Here is a 24,976-nt window from a genome sequence, read left to right on the forward strand (position 1 = left end):
TTTTCTGGTATTTGACGAATTCTTGCTTTGATTAAATGAATCTATGGCATATTAATCAAAGTCAAACTATAACTAAGTAACCAATAAGCTAATCTCTACTCTTTCAAGTTTTGATCATCTCAATTATTTTAATCTCAGTAACCAACAGCAATCTAAATATCAACTTTGGACTTTTTTCCAAAGTACAATATCCATATAACTGAGAAAATGAAATTGGGAATAGTGCCTGTAGTAGAACAAATATTCCAAAAGTTCAATAACTTTTTTAATGTGTGTATTCCTTGCTATAGCATAGTGTATTTAATTTTTTATTCTATAATTAAATTTTTCATTCTATATTTAAATTCCAAATAAAACAATCATTTCCATAAGAGAATATAGTAAAATTGTACATATGACTATGAATCAGCTATACCATGCTACTTTTTCTTCTTAAATCTATAATAAATTCAACAAGTAACTTTCAAGGCTGTAGCCTTATCTGTATTTCCTCATGAATTTCCTTTAGTCCAGTGCCTTTTAAAAATGCCTCAATAACTATGCTTTCTTTTCTTTTCTTTTTGCAATACTATCCTTAATAATGCTTTCAGTTCCATCATCTCTTCATTAAAAACAAGACAAAACAAAAAACAAAACAAAACAAAACAAAAAAAAAAAAACTTTGTAACAAACATGCATAATCAATCAAAACACATCCCAAATATATTTCTTTTTCCTGTAAGTTCAATACAGGGGATCGACTCAATATGTTGGGCACCTTTCTCTATTCCTTTTGATATCACAAGGATGTCAATGGTACACATGGCCACCTAATGATTATACCTCACTCTTTCCACATGAGTAACCCATCTTTTTTGCTCAGTTATTTTATGATATCCTTTATTCTACCTTTTCAGTATAACTCCCTGGTTTGCAATGTAATTCAGCCTTCTCTTTCATAGAATGTGCTTTTCCTACTGCCTTCTTAATGACAATTATTTTCAATTCTTCAGTGATTAGCAGGGACCAAACACAGATTTTTTAAAAAGAAGTCCACATTGGGGGCAGCTAGATGGTGCAGTTGATAGAGGACCACTCCTGAAAAAAGGAAGACCTGAGTTCAAATTTGGTCTCAGACATTTAACAGTTCCTAGCTTGTGACCCTGGGCAAATCACTTAACCCCAACTGCCTCAGCAAAAATAAAAAAATAAAATAAAATAAAAACAAACAAAAAAAAGACATCCACACATAAAAAGACATAATTTAAAAGACACTTGGCCAGTTATTTTCAGGAGATTTCAAAGAGGATGAGACTTGAGAGAACAGAAACAGAGAATATAGGTGGCTCTTTTACATCCCTATATCCTCATCATTTTTTAGCCTTTATGAAGATGGTCTATGCAAAACTCAAGGATATTCTTGATTAAAACATGTCATACTATATCATTTTAACCAAATAAATGACTGAGAGATAGATTCTAAGATTTAACTATATTTATTATGATTGATTTTAAAGCACATAAATTGTCTTACTTTTGTACAATAACTTTGTTCAAAATTCTATGACAAATTCATATTGTGCTGGAAAGACATATAGACTTGGATTTTAAAAGTCTTAGTATAAAACTCAGCTCAAGAATTCATGATCTTAGTGAGTCATTAACTCTGAGTTTTCTTACTTGCTAAATGAAGAGGTCAGACTAGATGATAACAATAGTTGATATGTATTTCATCACCTTAAGTATATTGTCTTATTTGAGCTCCACTACCTTATAGAGAATAAACTGTTATTCCTATTGTTACAAATGATGATATGGCTTCTTAGAGAGAGAAGATGTGTCTTTCCAATGGTGTTGCAAATATCTAAGATAGGATTTAAAACCAGGTTTTCTTGGGTAGAAGTTTAGTGCTCTTTCTGCTATATTGCAGAGTCTTAGAGATGATCAACAAGGCCTCTTCTCATTCTAAAATTTGTGATCCTATGATATAGTTAAAAGGATCACTGAGTTAGTGAACTGAGTCTTAGTGTCAGGAGCGGTTTTTTCCACTGATAAAGTGTTTATCTATAAATGGAAGACAGCAGAGCCCAAACTGGTTGTATGAATTTATATATAGTTTATAGTTGATTCTAAATTTCTCCAAATGCCTTTAACTACAATACACTTTATGCAAGTGCATCAATCCTATTTTTTTTTAAAAAAAGAAGAATCAAATATTTGATGACATCTACACAAGAAATTGGTCTAACTCTTCACTTCAAAAACAATGAAAATGAAAACAAGTTTGTAGCCAATTAAGTCAGATCATCAATATCTAAACCTTCAATAGATAATCACCCGAACCTATAATTTAATAGGAAATTGGCTCAATCACATTTGGAAAATTATTTGGTGTTTAAGTGATCTGTTCATGTTTATGAAGTCAAAAGTCAATATATTTAATAATAAAGCTCTCCCAATACGGAGAGGTGTGTGTATATATGGTTAAATAAATTGTTAAGTCATGACCATGAAAGAATTAAAACAAAGGAGATCCCAAAGAACAGTGGGACGATATATATATATATATATATATATATTGCACATATGATGTATATGTACATATCCATTAGAAATGGCATAAGAACAGAATATTAAGAAGGACATTTATAAACAGGACAGGTGGTAGGTTTGTATGAATGAGACAACAGGTGGATGAGTCAAATGCCATAGTATTATCTCTCAGATATTAAAAGAATAAGAGAACAGTTTTCAGTGAATTGGGGGAGTCTTCCATGGAGGACTTGCTAGAAAATGTGAACTAGAATAGCACAGGGTAAAATGTGCTTGATTAAATGGAATATCCTAGATGATAAAACCTGAACTTCAGGGTATAATTTCAATGACTCTGGATTATAGAGGGTGACCTACCAAAACACAAAGCAGCTTAGAAACACACACTGTCCTGAGATAAATGTTTTGTCTTTATTTTACCCCCAATTGGTAAAATACAATAAAGTGGTAGTTTGACACACTTGATTAGTGCATACTACTCCTGGCCTCCTAAAGAAGTGTCTTAGTAAACTTCATAATTTGTCATCTACCCACCTCCACCCCGCAAAAAAGGTACACAAAAACTAAGCTCAGTGAGTCTACTTTATGCAGCCATTCCGCTGACCCAAATTCACCCCATTAAGCCTAAGTACTTCAGAGTCTTAGATAGGATCAATGGGTGATTTAAACATGTCCCTTGATCCATGATGATAAACAATGGCTCTCATCATCTCTTTACTTGGGCTGGCTTAAGTTCCAACAATCATATTATCTTTTGTGTGTTCTTTTCATTTTTTTTATTAAAAAATTGAAGAAAAATATGTCATTGAGATTGATTGTAATGGGCAGCTGTTATGATCTCCATGGAAGTATTAGAACCCCTGCCTAAGGTGTATTGAAGAGTGCCAAGCCTCAGAGCAACTCAGCTCATCCTAAAAAAGCACCGTGGCCTGGAGTGAAAGCTGCAATTTACAAATCTCCCAGAGACCCATTATTTGCAAATCATTGACACTACCAACTGTAACAGCCCTGGTCCTCCTTGTCAATGCATGCTTTGGGAGCTGTTCATCCACGGAGCCTTGCATGCTCAATAACTTTCTGCACTAAAAATCCTTATGAAATTCCCGAAGAAAAGGAGACAGTGCGCATGTGGGAAAATTTCCTGGAAAAGTTAGTTTAGACACAAATACGCACATATCCACACATATCATATTATGGAAGTGGATTATTCTGTGATAGCTTGAAGTATATTTTATACAAGCAAAGCTCCCCAAAGATAAGCAATAAGTATTAATGTTACTGTGCTTCTAATATGAAACAAACTGACTGGAGCAAGCCACTGGCATCATCTCCATGACTTCTGCTAACCTTCCCTTCCACCTTTCATCTGAAAATATAAACTAATGATTTTTCCCTCTAAACTTTAGTAAAGGAAAAAATCTCACTCTTGAGTGTTGGCCTTACTGCCAAGTTTTTACCACAAAGAGAATTTTTACAGTTGAGATGTAAACTTTTAAAATCAAGGATTTATAGTCTAAACACTGACATGAGCTTAACAGTACCTGGTGAGTGGCCAGTGCTGTAACAGTACTCCTCAATAAATGGGGCAGACTGGGGCTTTGGGCTTCTTTGCTATAACTTAAAGCCCAGGCCAGGTTATTTAGAAAAAAGCTAATTGGGTAGGATCTGGTTTTATTATCAGAATGGGTGTTTTTTTTTTTTTTTTTCAATATGGCTGGCAAAAGGATGAATTCAGAATATAAAGTCTTTGGGGAGATATTCAAGTACTTTGCACATATATAGGAAAAGCAACTGTCTGGAAAGGAAAGGAACCAAGAACTGAGAGGGAGTGGATGAAGTAAAGGGAGAGGGGGAAGGAGAAGAACAAGAGAAGATATGAATAGGAAAAGGGATGGAGAAGAGCAGAGAAAAGAAAAGAAGAGAGAGGAGGGAGGGAGGGAAGGAAGGAGAAGAGAAGAGAGGAAAGGAGAGGAGAGGAGAAGAGAGAAACAGACAGAGACAGAGACAGAGACAGAGGAGGGAAGGAGGGAGAGGAGAAGAGAAGAGAGGAAAGGAGAGGAGAGAAGAGAGAAACAGACAGACACAGACCCAGAGACACAAAGACCAGAGACAGAGATAGAGACAGAGAAGGAGAGAGAGAAGGAAGAAGAAAGAGGGAGAGATAGAGAGGGAAGGAGGAGGAAAGAAAGAGGGAAAGGAAAAGGGAGAACAGAGACAAACAAAGATAGACAGAAATAAAGAGGCTATAAAATATTAAAGGAAGGTACCTTAAATGTTGAGATTAGTGGACAGAGAAAGAGGGAGTGTAGAGAAAATTCCAGGTTATAAAAGTGACCCTATCGAGAGAAAAAAAATCTTAAGCAAAAAAGAGAATCCCATTCATTTTGAATAAGACAGAGTGGCTGAACAATTAATAAGTACATATTGAAATATTAAACATTTCATAATACTTATTTTTTATCATATTTTCAAGTAACATGTCAATCTTAACCTGAAATCCATATATATGAGTGAGCAGGAATACCTCCTACTTACCAAACTTAATTTAAGCTTACTGAGGGCAAGAAATTCTTTCCTCTCTCCCCCTCCCCCCACCCCCAATAGTTTTTTATCATAAAGCAAACGGTGAAAAACAGTTTGAGATAATAAAAAGTGAATCATCCTCAGAGACATAAAAACCTAGGTTCAAATTCAGTCTCTTGGACATACTTACTAGGTCTACCCAAACAAGTCACTTAATTTCTCAATGCACATACCAAATAACTCTTTAAGGATTTCCAGTTACGTTATTAGATGCAATTTTCCCACTGGAAGTTCCCTGCATCTAAAACATTATAAATTCAAGCCAAATAAATAAATTAATAAATAACAAAACCTTCCTGGTGTATAGTCCAGAAGATGCTTAATAAATATTTGTTGAATTAAAATGAAACTGATTTTCACAATCGTGTTTGATATTTGTATAGCACATTATATTTTCAAAACACTTTTATTAATTCATTTCCTCCTCATAATAACCTTGTGAGAAAAAAAAAAACAAAGCTATATTGTTGATTTACAGATGAAGAAATAGTCTCAAAGAGTTTGAATGTCTTATTAAAGGTTGCACTGCTGCCTTTGGTGACTTAACTATTAGAAGAATTCAATTCTCTTGACTCTCATTCGTATACTCCTTCCATCAGACCACATTCTTCAATTGGGGATGGTTAACAACCCGTTAGTCCTTTTTGTACTGGCTCATTTATAACTTCAACAAGGCCGATGTGGTTATTTTAGACTAATTAAATGTTTAGACTGAGCATGGCATAAAGTATGGTGGGAAACAAAAGTTGAGAGCTAGACACATAGTAATCTGCTTTAGGCTTCTAGGAACCTCTGGGTATTCTTAACAGTAACCAGAGAAGGGAGAAGGCCTGTCAAAGAGTGATTACAAAGTTTCAGAGAATGTGAGCAATTGCCTATGGGAATAGGAAGAAAGCCACAAAGTAGAAATGATGGGAAGGCGTCACCCTCCTGACTGGAGAAAGAAATCAATACAGTAGTTAGGACCAGAGAGAGACTGCAGTGGTGCCCCTGAAACAAATGATTTTCTTTCCTTTTAAAGTAATTTTACATGTCATACTATTACTGTGGTATATTCAGTTTGTGAAAATGGCTCTGGCTGCTGGCTGTAGTAATTCAAAGAGCTGGTATAGGGTAGAGTCCAGAGGGCATATCATTCATTATATATTACTAAAAACATTAATATAGCACTTTTAAAAATATGTGTGTATGTTAAACTTTCCAAGGGAAAATCTGAAGTCTTAAAATAAAGTGTGAACAAAGAAGAAACTATTTTTGGGGGGTTTATATCAAAAGGAGGAAATGGGGGAGTGAGGAGTGAGAGGAAGAAGAGGATGTTGAAAAAAATTTCTAGATAAAGTATCTGCATCTTATCAGTTTTACCACCTAGAAAAAAACCTGCATTTGGGCATTTTATTTTATTACTGAGTTTGAACCAATCCATGAAAAGTACATCAAATTACAAAATATGTAATTATTAACCCCCCATCATATGTAGGGCTTTATTCCCTCATTCCTAAAAATTAAGATGGAATTTCTCACTTCTAAAAAGATAAAACTGTTCAAGGGAAATAATAATAGTAGCCAACATATATGTAGAACTTTTTGGGTTTCAAAGTACTTTTACATATATAATCTCATTTGATCCTCATAGCAATCTAGTAGGGTTGGTTCTATGATCATTCCAAATAACAAATAAAGAAATTGAGGATGAGAGATTAAAAAATTTGACTAGGGTGACAAAGATAATAAGTTTCTTAGGCAAGATTTGATTCCAATCTTTCCTGATTCCAGGCCCAATATTCTATCCCAGGGCCATCTAGTTGTATAATTCAGGAACAGGTCCAATTTGACAGATAGTAGTTCTAGCTGCCTTACATGAAACCATTCCCACAACTCTAATTTTGGTATCATAGAAGGAATTGTGCTTGGAATTAAAGTTCTCGCAGTGGGCTCACATTCCTAGATTTAAAACAAAATATATTTTGAGTTCCATCTAGTCCAACCCCTTTGTTTTATAGATGAGGCATGGAAGCCTAGAGACATAAAGTGATTTACTACTCCTACAAATCACTCCACCCCTCTAAGATTCATTTTCATCATTTTTAAAAAGGATAAATTACTTATATTATCTATTCATACATTATATCAGAGTTTGGACAAAATAACTTATAATTACCTCTCCAATTATAAGAAATCATGACTGTAATTTAAATTCTACATATTGCAATAGCAAAAGTTTCCCCCCCCCTTAATAGTGACTGCCACTACTCAACTAGATAAAAACTGAAAATCAAGTTAGTTTTTTAGACCAGTGAATCTCAATATTGCAAGGTGCTACAGAGATCACTGATTTCCCTTTTTAGCTCCCCCAAAGTACTCGTTTTATGACATTTATAATGAGTGGCCATCTAGTATTTGCTTAAAGTATTACAGAGAGGGGAATATAATACATCTCAAGAAAATCCTTTCTTCTCTGAGGTAGCTTTAATCATGAAGAAGGTCTTTTTATGTTTATTTGTTTTAATGAAACTTGCATCTATCTTTTTGCAACTTTCATCCACTATTCTAAGTTCTGTCTTCTAAGTCCTAGTAAAATAAATCTTTCACATGACAGTCCTTTAAATACTTGAAGGCAACTATTCATCTATCTTTCTATCTAACTCCACACTAAACATTATCATTTCCTTTCTTTGATGGTTCATGTAGCATTTATCAGAAGTTTATCACCAACCTAGTTGACATCTTCTGGAAAATCCCCAACTCATCAATATTATTATTAAACAGCATTATGTTCAGAACTGATCTGGATGTGAATCGATCAGGGCAGGGTATAAATTGCATCATTGTGAGGAGGTAAAGAGGGAAAGAAGAACATTCAGATTTTCAGCTAGCTGGCTCAGTGGATAGACCACTGGTCCTGAAGTCAAGAAAATCTGGGTTCAAAACTGGCCTCAGACACTTAGTAACCATGTACCACCTAGGTAAATCACTTAACCTGTTTGTCTCTCAATTAACCTGTTTGCCTCAATCCACTGAAAAAGGAAAAAGTAAACCATGAGGGTATTTTTGCTAAGAAAATCCATAGCCAGTATGATCTGTGGGTCATAGACAGTTGGATACAACTGAACAACAATGATCTCTTAATTGTCAAATCTAATGGTACTTTCTCAATCCTCATCTTTCTCAGGGTAGCTGGGTAGCAGAGGGAATAGAGAACTGGGCAAGAAATCAGAAAGACATCTTCCTGAGCAAGTCTAGACTTAGATACTTACTAGCTATGTGACACTAGAGAAAGCACTTAACCTGTTTGCCTCAGTTCTATCATCTAAAAAATGAACTGGAGAAGAAAATAGCAAACCACTCCAGTATCCTTGCCAAGAAAACCTCAAATGGGGTCATAAAGAGTCAGACATGACTTTACAAAAAAACCAAAACAAAATAAAACACAAAATGCCATCTACCTGGCTATTGGGAAAAAAACAGTATTGACTCTCCTTTTTGCCTGAATTAGTCAAGTGGAATGTTAAAACTGAGTGATTTCATCAAGTAACTGGTGTTTCCAATTCATTTAGAAGTATAAGAAATTGACTTTTATCCTGCCATTTTAAGTACATCTATAAAAAACAAAACAAAACAACAACAACAACAAAAAAAAAAAAAAAAAAAAAAAACCTCATGTAATTTCTACTTCTGTCATATAGCCAGACAGATTTGTTATTGTTTTCTCAGTTTCATCTTAAATTTGATAGATTTCAAATAAAAATTATCTTTGGACAGGTTGATACCTTATTATTCTTTTGTTTTAATGTTTGGCAGAATATTACACAGATAAATAAAATTGCATAACATTTTATAATTACATAAATTATATATTTATATTTAATTGCATAAAAATTCAGGGATGAAAGCTCATCTACAGTAAGTTCACTGAAATAAACATCTAAAGAACTTGAGTAGCAAACTAGATGTTGGCAGGATGATGGTTAATGCAGCCTCATGTTTTTTAAATCTTCTGTTTATCTCTATGATTTGAAAGCTTTTCCTTGTTCATTGATTAGAGAATCTGACTATTTTGTATTTGCATTGCATTGGGTGGGTCAAGTGTCAGTATTTCTTTCAAGTGACTATAGGCAATGTGTATGATGATATTTTGAATTTTTTCTTTAATCTTGTGATATTCTATTGGTTTATGAAGTATAGGGCAGAGTCAAGATGGCAGTGAGGACACATGCTTCTATCTAAGCTCTTCCTTGCCCTCAGACTACTTCTTTCATGAAACGGCCTCAGAATTAGTGCTTGACCTAAAAAAACCATGAATATTGGGAGTAAAACACATTACCAATAGAAGATATTCTTGAAATTTGCCAGAAAAGATCTGATTTGCTTGCAGGAAGGGACGATTAGACCAGGCGTAGCCATCAGGGAAGCAGTGAGAGCACAGAAGGCAGCTAATACTGAGCAGATCAGAGTGGGGGAGGAAGCAGGGTGTGATCTCAGCCAATGAAAAATTTGCATGGAGAATTTTGCCACAATGTGAACTACTTTGCTCTGGCAGAAAGCCAGTACATCAGCAGAGAAGCTATAAACACAGGGGGTAAAGACTATAACCCCAAAATGCTAGGGTCTTTCGTGACCTGGCCATACCCACCAAGTACCCAGAATGACTCAGCACGCTCTCAGAGAAACCACTGTACAGACACAGCACAGTCATTGCTGTCCTACTGCTGCTTCAATGCTACTCCTGTTGTCTGTCGAGAAAGCTTGGTAATACCATACTGCCCAAAAAACAGACTGCATTTACTTTTTTTTGTTTATTTGTTTGTTTTCTTTGTTCCTTTTTTGTCAAAATGAGTAAAAAGTTAAAGTGGGTTCTAATTATAAATAGCTTCTATATGGATACTATATGGATATATGGAACCCTGAGGAGACCAAAAACAAATCGTCTCTAGATGAAACTGCAAAGGGGGATGTGACCTGATCCCCACCACACGAGGCTCTCATGGAAGAAATTTAAAAGGCTCCTACAAGAAAGCTAGAAGAAAAATGGGGAAAGAAAATGGAAACTTGGCAAGAGGGTCTGGATAAGTCATCCCACTTATTTAAAGATAGAGTATATGAAGAAATCAAATCCCTGAAAAACAGAATTAGTGAATTGGAAAAGGAAAACCGAATTAATGAATTAGCTCTGTAAAAAATAAAATTGGTGAAATGGAAAAAAATTCTATAGAACAAAACAACTCACTTAAAAACTCAATTGGACAATTAGAAAAAGAAATTTAAAAAGTGAGTGAAGAAAAGAATTTTTTAATTAATTAAAAATCAGAATTGAATAAATGGAATTGAATGACTTGAAAAGACACCAAGAATCAGTAAAGCAAAACCAAAAAAAAAAAAAAAAAAAAAAATGAAACAATGGAAAAAATATGAAATACCTTCTTGGGAAAACAACAGACCTTGAAAATAGATCTAGGAGAGAGAATTTGAGAATTACTGGACTTCCTGAAAAATATGATGAAAAAAAGAGCCTGGACACTATTTTCCAAAAAAAAAATTATCAAAGAAAATTGCCCAGATGTTATAGAAAGAGGCTAAAATAGACATTGAAGGAATTCATCCATCACCTACTGAAAGGGACCCTAAAATCAAAACTCCAAGAAATATTGTGGTTAAATTCCAGAACTATTAGACCAAGGAAAAAATGCTACAAGCTGTTAGGAAAAACAAACAAACAAAACAAAACAAACAAACAAGCAAACAAAACAAACAAACAAACAAACAAACAAACAAAACAGTTCAAATGTAGAGGAGTCACAATAAGGATTACTCAGGATCTAGCAGCATCCACATTAAAGGATCAAAGGGCCTGGAATCTGATAGTCCAAAAGGCTAAGGAATGTGGTATGCAGCCAAGAATAACTTACCCAACCAAAATGAGCATTTTTTTTTCCCCAGGGAAGATGGACATTCAATGAAATGGGTGAATTGCATCTATTTCTGATGAAGAAACTGGAACTAAACAAAAAGTTTGATCTCCAAATATAGGACTGAAGAGAAACATAAAAAGGTAAAAAAAAATCTTGGGAACTATATTTCTGGTATGACTATACATAAAGAATACATGTATAATTTGTTTTTTGTTTTTTAATATAAAAAAGAAACTAGAGGTGGAAAGGAAATTGTACCAGAAAAAGAGTAAAGTGGGGGTACTACATCTCACTAAGAGGCAAAGGAAACCTATTATATCTGAGGGAAAGAAGGGAGGGGGATGAACATAGTATGCATCTTACTCTCATCAGAATTGGCTTAAGGAAAAAAATATTAGACATTCTATTTACAGAGAAACTTCTCCCACCTCATTGGAAAGTGGGAGGGGAAAAGTGAAAAGGGAAGGACTAAGCTAAGTAAAAGGGAATACAGAAATTGTGAGGACAAGGGATAAGAAAAGGGGAGGAATTCTAAGGTGGGAGAAGAGATCCTAAAAAGGGAGGGCTGTATGAGCAAGTGGTACTCACAAGTTTAATACTGGGGAGGGGGATAAGGGGGAAGGAAAGGAAACAAAGTTTATGAAGTATAATAAGTTTATGGATAATTCTGCACAATTTATTCTATCTTTCTAGTTAGAGGCATATTTTTTATTATGCTTCACAGATATTGTGGGGATTCTTTTTTGTTTTTTCTTTTTAACAAACTGAAGTTTTATGGCAATCCTGCATCAAACAAGTCTGTCAGTGCCATTTTCCTAGCAGTGTGTGTTCACATTGTGTCTGTGTCACATTTTGCTAAATCCTACAATATTTCAAACATTTTCATTATTATTGTATCTGTTATCATGGTCTATAACCAGTGATCTTTGATGTTACCATGGTAATTGTTTTGGGGCACCATATACTGTATCCATATGAGATGGTAAATTTAAGTGACAAACTGTGTATGTTCACTCTATCAACAGTTCTCCAATCTCTCTTCCTCTCTTTGAGTTTCTCTATTCCCTGAGACACAATAATATTGAAATTAGATGAGTTAATAAACCCTACAGTGTTCTGTAAATGTTCAATGGATGAGTTAATGCTGCAAACTTCATTGTTACCTTAAAAACAAAAAGAAATTGCTATAGCCACCACAATCGTCATCAACTATTATAATCAGCAGGGATCAACACTGAGGGAAGACCTTCTATCAGAAAAAAATTTGACTTGTTGAAGACTCAGGTGATGATTCAATGAGTACACACACACACACACACACACACACACACACACACACATTTAACAATAAGGCATTTCAAAATTAATTGATTTATTTTAATTTATAAAGTATTTTGATTAATTAAATTTAATTAAAATAGTTTGCATTGTGTAAATTCTTTAGACAAGATACTATTGCACATTAACAGATTGTAATATTTTGTAAACACAATTTTTATTTGCACTTGAAAACCAAAAATTTTGAAAAACATCTTAGCTTATTGTAATGTTTACTTTATTGCAGTGGTCTGGAAGCAAACTCACAATTTCTCTGAGATGAGTCTTTATTTGGTAGGGGTTACATATTTGTAACCTGCAGTAAAATGTTATGCTTCTACCCTTTTCCTTCAAAATGAAGACTGATCTCTGTTCACATGATTAATCATTTATTCCATGCTTCATTGTCAACACGTTCTTGATTGAGGCCATGTGGATATCTTTGGTGGAAGGTTGTTTTTTTTTTTTAATTTTTAAAAATTGGATCTAAAATAAGTTCTATTTAGAAGTAACCCATATCAGATTCATTTGATAAGTTCTGTCACATGTATCTATTGTCTGGTTCTGTGAAGTGCTACTCATTTGTTCTACAAGTTTTTATGTTAGTTTTTTTTTTTTTTAATGTTTATCATGCAATCTAAAAATGTTTATCAATTCTTTTTTGGAAAGGAAGTGTTAATCATTTTATAGCTTTCTTGGAGGTAATTTGTTTCATTATCATGTTTTATTTTAGATAATTTCAAAATCAGTTGTCTTCAGTTTTCTAAAAGGCAACTTACCTTCCTGGAACTTTAAGGACCTGATTTTCTTTTTCCTCCCATGGTCTCCTCACGATGTTTTTCCACTCCCACCCCACACTTAACCTAATGGGAACACTTCCTACTGATCAGGATATTTAGTTAGATAAACTGAATTTATTCCTCTCTGCAACTCAGTTTTCAATGTCCAGGATTAATTTGGCTCTCAGGACTATCCAACTCTCTTCTCACTGTCCTCAGGGGTACCTCTTGCCTTGACTATTGACTCTTAGTTTATTTTTTACTGGATATGGTACCTTCTTTTTGGTTGGTGACTCTACTAAAAAGTAGAAGCTCAAATGTATGTGGAAAAGAAGGAAAAAAGTATCTCCAAATGCTCTCTGCTAAAGTGATATACAAGAAGTCTAAACGTGATTCCCTCTCAAAAACTTGAATCCTTCTTCCATAGCTAGCTTTCTACTGTGTTACCAGTCATATCTCTTAGAGGTATCCTGCATCAGCTATAACTGTTTGTTAATTATAAAGCCTATTTTTAAAATGTCACTATGGACATGACCTTTCCTTTGCCAGACAATAGCTAATTGTTCCCCAGATCCATAAAAGAGAATTTCTGAGTATATTTAAAGTGGTTACAATATAGACACATCTTTATACTATAGCACATTAGATACCATACAGTCTCTGTTATCTGTTCCTATGATTTCATCAAAGAACTAGGATTGAAAATCAGATCTGCCTTGATCAGTTTTTCTGACTGGCTATAAAAAATATAATAACTGGCATTTAAATAGTATTCTTAACAATAAAATCATGTTACTTGAGCTATCTTGTTTGTTTCTCACTAAATATCTTTAAGAATTGGGAAAAAAATTAAATCTTAATTCTAGGAACAAAAGCATCAATTCTCCTTTTCATTTTGCTTATGTAAATTTAGGGCAGAAAAAAATAAGCAAACGAAAAAATTATACAAGCTTCCTTATTTCCTCTTAATGAAGACAGAAAGATTCAAGAATGCTTTTCTTTGGTGAATCCTTTACTACATTGATTCAGCACTGACCCAGAAAGCTGGTGAATGAATAAACTATAGTATAACCCTCAGTTTCCACTTTCTCTTGAGTGAACACTTGGAGGTTAAGTGACTTGCAAGGTCATCCAGCTGGTATGTGTCGGAGGCAGGCCATGAACTTAGGTCCTCCTGGTACTGAGACTGGCTCTTTTTTTAATGTGACCCATTGCCTCTAAATAAATTTATCCCCTTTAAAATGCAAGGAAGGAAACATTTCCAACCTCCCCTGTCACAAACTCTTTTCCCAAGGCAGAAATAAATGCATTTTCTTTTTCAGGACCATAAAGCAAGGGTTCTTGAGATTCTCATAACCCAAGCAAAGCTTAATTTTAGAAACAGAGCAAGTTACAGTAGTTTCTAAAGCATTCTTTAGTACTTAATGGATTTTATACAATATAGTTAACATTTCAGTGGCAATGAGGAAGTAGTGTAAATATTAATCTCCCTAGTCAATTAATCCAAACAGAACAGTCACCCTAAAGCAAATGAGTTTTTGTACAGCTGTGTTATTCTATGTCAAAAGGAATGGCATAAACAGAAATCCACAATTATACACTTGGCAGGGCATCAAGGATTCTCAGAAGCAGGACCCTTTTGACCCTTTATAAACAGGTTGGATTTTTGTTGTTGCTTTTTGTTGTTTGTTTGTTTTATTTTCCTTTTTGATCCAAAGCCTTTTGCAATCATACAACTCTATAGAGCAGCTCATGCCGAGGCCCATGCAAGCTAGCACGTGGCCATGTGCCCAGAGCCTGCCATAAGTCAGTCTGTGGGCCAAAGGATAATCACTGCCTCTCTTTTTTATTAGCTTGTTGTTAGGCTTTCATGGGAATTTGTATTTATGGGTCTGCTCTAAAGCATTAGCTGCAGGCAAATGCTTATGTTTTCAAAGCCAAATGTTCTGGGGAACAATAGGACACCATGGGCAAAGTTAGGTTGACCTGGTGAATCTAGACAGGACCATGATAAATTATGGGAGTTGTGGGGGGAGAGTTTTTTTATTGGGTAGAATTTTTTTTTAACTTCCTGGAAAGGCTTAATTTATATCCATATATAGGTATATATGTATGTATGTATAGAGAAACATATAGTAGGATATCAGGGTGGTTGGGAATTACTATTGGTTTATAAATCCTGAATTATAATCTCACCTTGGAGATATAGTTGGTTTTGGAACCCACTGATGCTATATGATGTTTGAATGCTTGTAATGACAGTTATCCACTTCCATTGGTGTTTCCACCTGTGAGGTTTTTTTTTTATTTCTACAATAATGAAATGTTATTACAGACCTGGACTGAATATAGAGACATCCATATACACAATGGCTTATAAATAAAATATATATGAGAGGAAGCATGAAAGAACTGGTTTCAAATTGTTCTGTAAGGAATGACCAGCAGGATGAATACAGAGAGGACTGGCGAGACTTACATGAACTGATGCTGAGTGAAATGAGCAGGACCAGGAGATCATTATATACCTCAACAATGATACTGTTTGAGGATGTATTCTGATGGAAGTGGATCTCTTCGATAAAGAGAGCTAATTCAGTTTCAATTAATCAAAGATGGGCAGAAACAGCTACACCCAAAGAAAGAACACTGGGAGATGAATATAAACTGCTTGCATTTTTGTTTTTCCTCCCAGATTATTTATACTTTCTGAATCCAATTCTCCCCGTGCAACAAGAAAACTGTTTGGTTCTGCACACGTATATTGTATCCAGGATATACTGTAACCTATTCAACATGTAAAGGATTGCTTGCCATCTGGGGGAGGGGGTGAAGGGAGGGAGGGGAAAAATCGGAACAGAAGTGAATGCAAGGGATAATGCTGTAAAAAATTACCCTGGCATAAGTTCTATCAATAAAAAGTTATTAAAAAAAAAAAAAAAGAAATGGTTTCAAGTCCCAACTTTGATAAATACTAGCAATATAAAGATACCTATATATTCTATAAACAAATATATGACTATATTTATTCATATATACACATATTCACATGCACATAAATATAATACATGCACACAGATATATCTACATGTACATATGTGTGTATAAGGTTGTACCTGAAACCTCCTTTTAGAACTGTCTGAATACACAAGCACCCACATATAATTGCATCATATATGTGTGTATATATTATTTTTGTAGTTGTTGCATGTGTGAGCTATGCGAATCATTACATGATCACATAGTAGCATATCTTAAAATAAACTTGGATCCATGACCTCATTGAACCAGGAGTTCTCCTCCTTCCAGTGATGTAGACTGCTACCCATTATAATCCATGCCTGACATTCCTGGGCATTTCTGTGCCTGTCTCTCAAATGTTCACCATAGAGAATCTACTCAGTATTCCAAAAGCTTTCTTCATTTTCTCCCAACATTGCATGGAAAAGCTATTATCCAGCAGTCTTGGATGTCTACTTGTCATGCTTTGCCTTTGCCCTATGACTAACTTCTCTTATCTTCCTATCATACAATTCTTTGATAACATCTTTACTATAGATCTACCTAGAATTCCTTGTTGGATTATGTTCCAGCCTTTCTCCATGGCCTTTTGTGTGGTAACCAATTTGAAACACTTAGATTTTCCATCTCGGCTGCCATTTAACAATGCTAATAAAATGTTTGTAACAAAAAAAGATGAACTGCTGCTTTCTTGGGAATCTTGGGGTCAGAAAATCTGTTTATCTGCTTCTATTTAAGAGTTAACATAACCTGCTGGTTATCTGTAGTGTTTATTCCACATATGCATTGTGGTAGACAGGTTTGTCTAGTCAAATGTATTTTTCCCCTGAGGCAATTGGGGTTAAGTGACTTGACCAGGGTCACACAGCTAGGAAGTGTTAAGTGTCTGAGGCCAGATGTGAACTCAGGTCCTCCTGACTTTAGGGCTGGTGCTCTATCCACTGCATCACCTAGCTGTATCTTCTCAAATGTATTTTTAAATCTGGGAAACAGATGTGCCTTAATCACTTGATCTTTCCTGTGTGGATGGCCAGGTCATGATCCTTTGAATGATCACGTATATCTTCTTGGAGATTTTGCACTGCTTTTGTGCTTGACCTGATCAACACAATGTTATCTACAAAATGGAACATGTAGAAGACCTCACATTTTATTGAAAATCCTCCCTCTACCAGGACTCTGCACTAGCAATACACAATCAAGAATGGGCTTCAATGGGCTGATTTTCCCTGTTATATATACCTTTACTGATGTCTATTATTGGAGGGTCTTATAAGAGGTTTATCAGTGTGGTTATCTCTTCCATTGAATTTTGAATGATAAAAATCCTTGCACAGAAATATTTTGTTTTCCTAAGAGAAGTGATTTTTCTTAACAAGTAACAAACATTTTCACATTTTTCTATTAAGTATGAAATTGTAAAAATGTGGTCCACTGTGGAATATTACTTACAAAAGCTTGTTTATGCCATATGCATACTCCCATCATGATATGTATGATGATTTTCATAATGATAATATATCAAAATTGGTAATTATTTTCTCTTAGTCAAATCCTCTTTTTAGTATTAATAAAATCAAAGATTTCCTCCTATTCTTTTAGTACTTTTTTGTCCTCATAACTGTATCACCACTTACTAAGATTTCATAAACAAGTTTATGTTTCCGACTGGCAGTTTCTTTGTTACTGTTCTATTTCTGTTTTGCAAATACAGGAGATAGAGCTACTGGGTCGAGAGTCGGGAGGATCTGAATTCAAATCCAATCTCAAACATTTACCAACTGTGTAACCTTGGACAAGTCATTTAATCTCTCTTATATCTTAGTTTCCTGATCTGTAAAATGTGAAGAACAATAGCACCCACCTCCTAAGGTTGTTGTGAACATCAAATGAGATATTAGAGTGTTTAACACATTGCCTGGCCCATACTGAGGACTATACATAAATAGTTTTATTATGATGATGAAGATAATGATGATGGTGGTGGTATTTACTAAAGTGCTTTCTGGCTCCTTTTTTGGTTTTGTTTTCTTGGAAATTAATATTGGTTAAATATCAGATGACAGTGTCATTTCTCCTAACCATTTGCATTTGAATTGTCGAATATCTTTAAAGATAACTGGGGGGGGGGGGGAAAGGGGTGTAGCTCAATTTGATTGTAGTACAATAATTACATAATGCTATGTAACATTTAATGATTATTATCCTTTCTTCTTGTTTGTGCTTTTATTATGGCTGTTGCTATTTTACTAATTCTGATTTTAGCTATGATGAGTCAATTATTTGACTACACCAGCTGATTCAGGGAAAACATTCATGCTAATAGCAAATTATTTAATGTCTGCTAAAATATAACCTATTACATTCTTTTTGTTGTTGTTATTTAGTTCAGTTGGGAAGGTACCATGAGAGCCATGGCAGCACTAAGAGGAACGGCAAGAAGATACATACTCATACATACACCCTTTCTGTCTCTTTCTGTCAATATACTGAAAGAGATCGTAAATGTATGTATAAATAGATTTATATACATATATGGAGAGACATAGATATCACAGAGCTGTGTATAATCAAAGTAATTTTTTATTAAATTAAACTTTCTTCTGGCATTCATTCATTCATATCATGCATATATGCATTTTAGGATGGGGCCTAGAGGACTGACAAGGGATGACTGGCTCAATCTTCATGAGACACAGAAATGGAATACAGGTCTTCCTTCTACTTGTAACACCTCATCAGAATCATTAAGAAGGATTGGAATAAGCATGTTTTTTTGTGTGTAATCTTGGAAATGACCATGACTAATGAACTAAGTTCTCTTTCTTATTTTGTCTTACCTCCTATCCACAAGCTACCCCATAGCTACTAGTTTATAGATAAGCTAGCAAAAATCGACTAAATGAAAATTTAGTAATGCCAACTGAAATGAATGTTCCTTTTAATGATGGCTCAATCTCTACTCCCTGGAGTTTACTACAATTCCAAACTGGAGTGGGCTTGGAGAATCTGAACTATCCCTGAGCCATTCTTGGTTTGGATTGTAGAAAACTGAATTGCATAAGAAGACAGGCTATATGAGTGGCTGTCACAGTTAATTTGACTCAGTGAAGGCTTACTTGGGTGTGGAGAGGATGGGAACAAATATTGAGAACTTTTGAAGGCTTCATTTCCTAAGATACTTTCATAGGTCCAACAGAGGATTGGAAGCAGGACATAAAGGACCTTAAACTTTTGCAATACAGGGTGAACAGGTCTGGTGTTCATGAGATGGAAGTATCCTCAGGAAAATGTTCCCCTTTATGTGTAACAGGAAGAGATTCTTAACCAAAAAAGCAGACAAAAAAGCACCATTTGCATCTGTTTCCCAGATGGAGATGGTGATATTAACAGAACTCAGGAAATTCTCTAGGTTCTTGTAAAATATAGTATTAGGTATTTTGAAATCTTGAGGCTTAAAAGCACACATGTTTAAATTCATGTGTTATTTCATATTGTGTATGTGTGTGTTATGTTTAATTTAAAGAGTGATATTGTTTAGTTGTGAACTTAATGAATTCATTGAGGAAGAAAATATCTTTCATGGAAAAGATTGAATCATCTCTCCTAAGTTCCTTTCACTCCACTTTACTTTTACTCCAAAGTTTTACTGTTGTAGCTGTTCAGTCATGTTTAACTTTTTATGACACTATTTGGTGGGTTTAGGGCAAAGATATTGGAATGGTTTTCCATTTCCTTCTACAGCTCATTTTACAGATAAGGAAATTGAGATAAATAGGGTAAAATAACTTGATTAGGGTCACAAAGGTAGAAAGTGTCTGAAGGCAGATTTGAACTCAGAGAGAGATGTCTTTCTGACCCCAGGCCTTGCACAAAATGCACTGTGCCACAAAGCTACCCTCCCACAAAATTGTACTAATGTAAAAAATACATTAAACCTATCATCAGACTAAAATTTCCCCCTTAATTCATAGTGTTTACAATTTGGCTTGAGGCTTTAGTTCTAGATTAATGACATGATATACCCATCCTTCCCTGACTGCCTGTTCCTCATACATATTCTTTATCTTCTTGTCCAGATATTTATGTTGGGATTGACCTGGTATTAAAATAAATTCCTAGATATTCATAGATAGAGCACTTAACCTGGAGTCAGAAAGACTTTAATTAAAATCTGGGTTTAAACAGCTACAGAGTTGTTTGATCCTGGGCAAGTCATTTAACTTCTATCTGCCTCAGTTGTCTCAGCTTCACCTTCTATGAAGATAAAATAGATAACATTTGTGAAGTGCTTCAAAAAATTAAAGTACTATGCAAATGTTAGCTACAATGAATTCACAGAATCAGAGGCTTAGAAGGGATCCTTGAAGACTAACTAGTTCAAATGAAAAATGAACAGAAATCATTTCTATGCTACAAGCCATGCTTATGACACAAGATCATTTCTATTTGGGTAAAAGGACTAACATATAGGGAAGAGTTAGTAATAATTAGCTATCAAATTGTAGAACTGACTGAAATTTCAATAGGAATTCAGAAAAGAAATTTTTGTTTGTTTTTGCTGAGGTCATTGGGGGTAAGGGACTTGCCCAGGGTTACACAGCTAGGTAATGTTATGTGTGTGAGGCCATATTTGAACTTAGGTCCTCCTGACTTCAGGGCCGTTGTTCTATCTACTGCACCACCTAGCTGCCCCATTTTTTATTTTTTATTTTTTTTAACAAAGTTTCTTAGGACAAAAAAAAAAAAAAAAAAGACACTAAAAAAGCCTCCATGAAGAAAGGAGGGTAAAAGGAGAGGAAGCAATAAGTTAGGACCTCCAGAGAAAAACAAATAAAGATAGAACAGTTCCTACCCTCCAGAAGCTCAGATTCTATCACATATGAGGCCCCCTTGAAACCCCTGTTTATGGACAGTGTTGTATTGAATGGATCAAGCTCCAGAACTATATTTCAGTGTGATTAGTAATTACTGTAATTATCCTAATAATCTGCATAGGGAAAACAAAGTGGATGAAAAATAGCTATTGTTCTGAATAAAATCAAATAAAAACCCTACCACAAATAGTTAATTTGGATTATATCTCTCTTGGGCTTATTTAATACTAGAATTTTTTTTTTTAAGATTCTAATTGATAGTGATTTTTTATGACCACATTTGCTCTTAGTATCCTCTTCTTCTTTCCATGAAAACCATTCAATATGCCATTTTAAAAATAAAATAAACAGGTAATATATATAATCAATCTATTGAAAAATTCTAAAGATGTGTTATCTATAAAACATGTGGTTCTCTCACCTATGCAAAGAGGTGAGGTAAAGGTAACTTTTCCTGTCTCTTCTTTTGAATCATCTTTTTTCTCTGTAATTTTACTGTCTCTCTCTCTCTCTGTGTGTGTGTGTATAAATTACATGAAACTGAAAATCCCTATACAAACATAAAAGAAAGAGAATCATTTAGATGGGAAATTTTTCTATCTTTGATAATTGTTGTTCTTCAGTTGTTTTGGTTACGTCCAACTCTTTGTGACCCCATCTGAGGTTTTCCCAGCAGAGATGCTGGAGTAGTTTTCCATTTCCTTCTCCAACTCTTTTTACAGATGAGAAAACTGAGGAAAATATGATTAAGTGACTTGCCCAGGGGCATATACCCAGCAAATATCTGAGGATAAATTTTAACTAAGGTCTTCCTGATCTCAGTCTAGGCATTTTATCCATTGCACCACCTATTGCCCCAGTTTATCTATTGGACTTTAAAATTGCAGAAAGACTTTTTGGGATATCCTGTATTAAACCAGAAGCCATTCTCTATTAGATTAGTCTTTAAAGGATAAGAAGAAATTCTCCAAAAATTTGCAAATTACCTAAACTACATGGAAAAAATAATCCAAATCAATAACAGTAAGAGAAATACCTATCAGAATAACCCTGAAGTTTCACATCACATTTTTGGAATTGGCAAAGATGATAAATGAGGGGAATAGTCAGCATTGGAGGAGCTGTGGGAAAATAAGTTCATTAATATCTTTGAGATGAAGCTAAAAATCAGTATAATCCTTTTTGGAAAGCAATTTGGAATTATACAATTGAAATGATTAAAATGAATATAGTCTTTAACTCAGAGATTCCATAAATAGGCTTAAAAGTCAAAGAAAGGACTGACAAGAGGTCCTCATAGACACAAAAATATTTATAGCAACAGGCTTTGTGAATAACAAAGAACTGAAGTGAAAGTAGAGACCCATCAGTTGGGGAATAACTAAATATTACTGCGATAAAAAGTGGTAAATAAAGAGATTATGGAAAAACCTACATGAAATGATGCAATGCTTTCTACTCAAGCAAAAGTAAATATATTGGATCATAGAGGGGATGGAGGGGAATATTTTCAACTAACACATGAGGAAAGAAGAAAAGTTAGAGATATTGGAATGCAAAGGAAGAGATGAAAATAGTGAAGTTAGTCTTTTTGATTAATCTAAAAATATGTTTAGGCTTTCTCTCACAATCCACCCAAACCCAAAGTACAAATTAGTTTCAGCATCAGATATTTTATTTTGTTTTGTTTTTGCAGAAGAATCTAAAAGATTTCTCAGTAGATTCAAAAATAATATAGGCCTTACACTAATTTGATGATGAGAGAAAATACTCCAAAAGTTTTAAATACTAGCATATGTCTAGTTTCATGTTTAGTTTGCTTCAACCATTTTTTTGGTCCAGATCTTTGATTTCTTAACTATAGAGAGTCAAATAGAATAAGGGAATTCCCTACAACAGAGCAGATCTAGGAACTGTCCTTCCAGTTTTGATCTTTAAAGGCTGCCTAGGGTACTGATATATAAATGACTTGCTCCAAATTACAAGTCCCAAATGTGTCAAAGGCAACACTTGAAACCCAAATCTTTTGACTCTAAGGTATTATCAAATGTACCATGCCATACTAGAATACAGCATACTATAACTATACAACATAAATTTGGATAATAGATTGAAAAGACATTTGCAAATTCTAAAGAGATTGACTTATACATGTGTAAAGATATATATCTTTATATAGATAAAAATCTATACCAGAATGGAAGCACTCATGCTTCCAGGGAATTAGGATATTATCTCTATATGATAAATAACTATATTAAAACAAATAAACAAATCTCAAGACATGAGATCTCTGCCATTAGGTTAGTGGCTGAGTTGGAGATTAGGAGCTGTTTCCTTTTTACTTCTAACTCTGGACAGAACACTGCAATTGCTTCAATCAAGATAAAGATTTTCCTTTCCATGATAACTTAATAGACTCAGGGAGTCAAATGCTTTTCTTTGTAAAATTATGTTTATTTTGTTGTTATTTCTTTTTAAGAAAAATCTGCTATTGTCTGAGAAGATTATGATGTCTGATTCATTAAAGTTTAATTTGCTTGGGGGGTTTAAAAAAAATCATCAGCACAGCAGTCCCATTAGATGCCTCTCATTCCATCCAATGGAATACTCATTATCCAAAGGTTAATGTCAGAAATAAAAGTCACCCTACATGCCCATTCTTACATGTATAAGTGATAGAAGGTGAGCTTGCTTGGATTAGAGACAAATCATTTCCACTTGGAAAATGTCGATGACAAGGATCTGGGTATCACAAGTTATTTGTTAATAACTTCTTTATACACATTTTCATAAAGACATCTACAATGAAAATAACTCTGCAAAGCTGTTAGTTTGCATCTGGTTACAGCTGCACAGACAGTCAAGGTGCATTTGTTTGGCTTTTATTTTTGCATCTGAATCAGATTGAATGTTGCTTTTATCTAAATTTGCATGTAAGCTCTCACTCATTGATATTTACCCATAAGCCTTCTTGGAAATTGGTATCATGGGTCTTTACACCTAGTTACATAAGGCCATACTTCTCCTAAAAGTAATGGCCCCTGAAACTTAATAGAACACAGCTGAAATCAGATTTTTCAAGAGAACAAAACCCCATACATTCAAAAATAAATGGATGTGAAGCCACCTTTTTTCCATAATCATTTCAATTATCTCATTAATATTTGTTTTGATGCTACAAACAAAGATATACTCGGTAACATCTGGTTGTTGAGCAGGGTTTTTACTGAATCACAATTGGCCGTTAATAGCAGCAACAAAGAAAATTATGAAAAGAGTGTATCAGCAGCACAAATGTTTTCTGTTATTGTTTTCCAGCAATGAATATGTTTTTGAAAAGAGAGAAGGGGGGGGAGTGGAGAGAGAGAGAGAGAGAGAGAAGAGAAGAGAGAAAAGGAGAAGAAGGAGGAGGAGGGGTGAGGGAGAGAACATTAAGATGATAACCATTGTAGTTTCTTGAACTGTCTGTCTCACATATTCTGTGAATGGAAGCATCAGTTTGTTACCAGAGAGCTAAGCAACTGCTTACGTGATCGATATAGACCATTATCTTAAATCATAGCATGAATTCCCAATATCATACATAAAATCAATAAAACACACAAAGAACAGGACTGAAATTTTCCACTAAAACATAGCCTGCTGCTTTGGAAAATAATATTTAGTAGGTTGGATTTTTATTTTTTTTTGTTTTACTAATTATGAGCTCAGTGGCAGTTTATACTGCAGTAAATCTGCTGGTGTGAGATTAAACCTGTTATTGAACAGAGTTTTGAATCAACTGCAAGGCACTCATCACTGCTGGAGAGTGAACATTGCTGTTATCTCATTTAAAAGTTGGCCAGCAAAGCAGCCCATTTGTTTAAAATGCAATTAAGCTGGTGTCTTGAAGAGAAATTAGCAAGGAGTTCTTCATTCTGGAGGCAGAAGAGGTCTGTTAGTAGACACATTAATCCTG

Source organism: Antechinus flavipes, chromosome 4, assembly GCF_016432865.1.
Source record: "Antechinus flavipes isolate AdamAnt ecotype Samford, QLD, Australia chromosome 4, AdamAnt_v2, whole genome shotgun sequence".
In the NCBI taxonomy this organism is placed as follows: domain Eukaryota; kingdom Metazoa; phylum Chordata; class Mammalia; order Dasyuromorphia; family Dasyuridae; genus Antechinus; species Antechinus flavipes.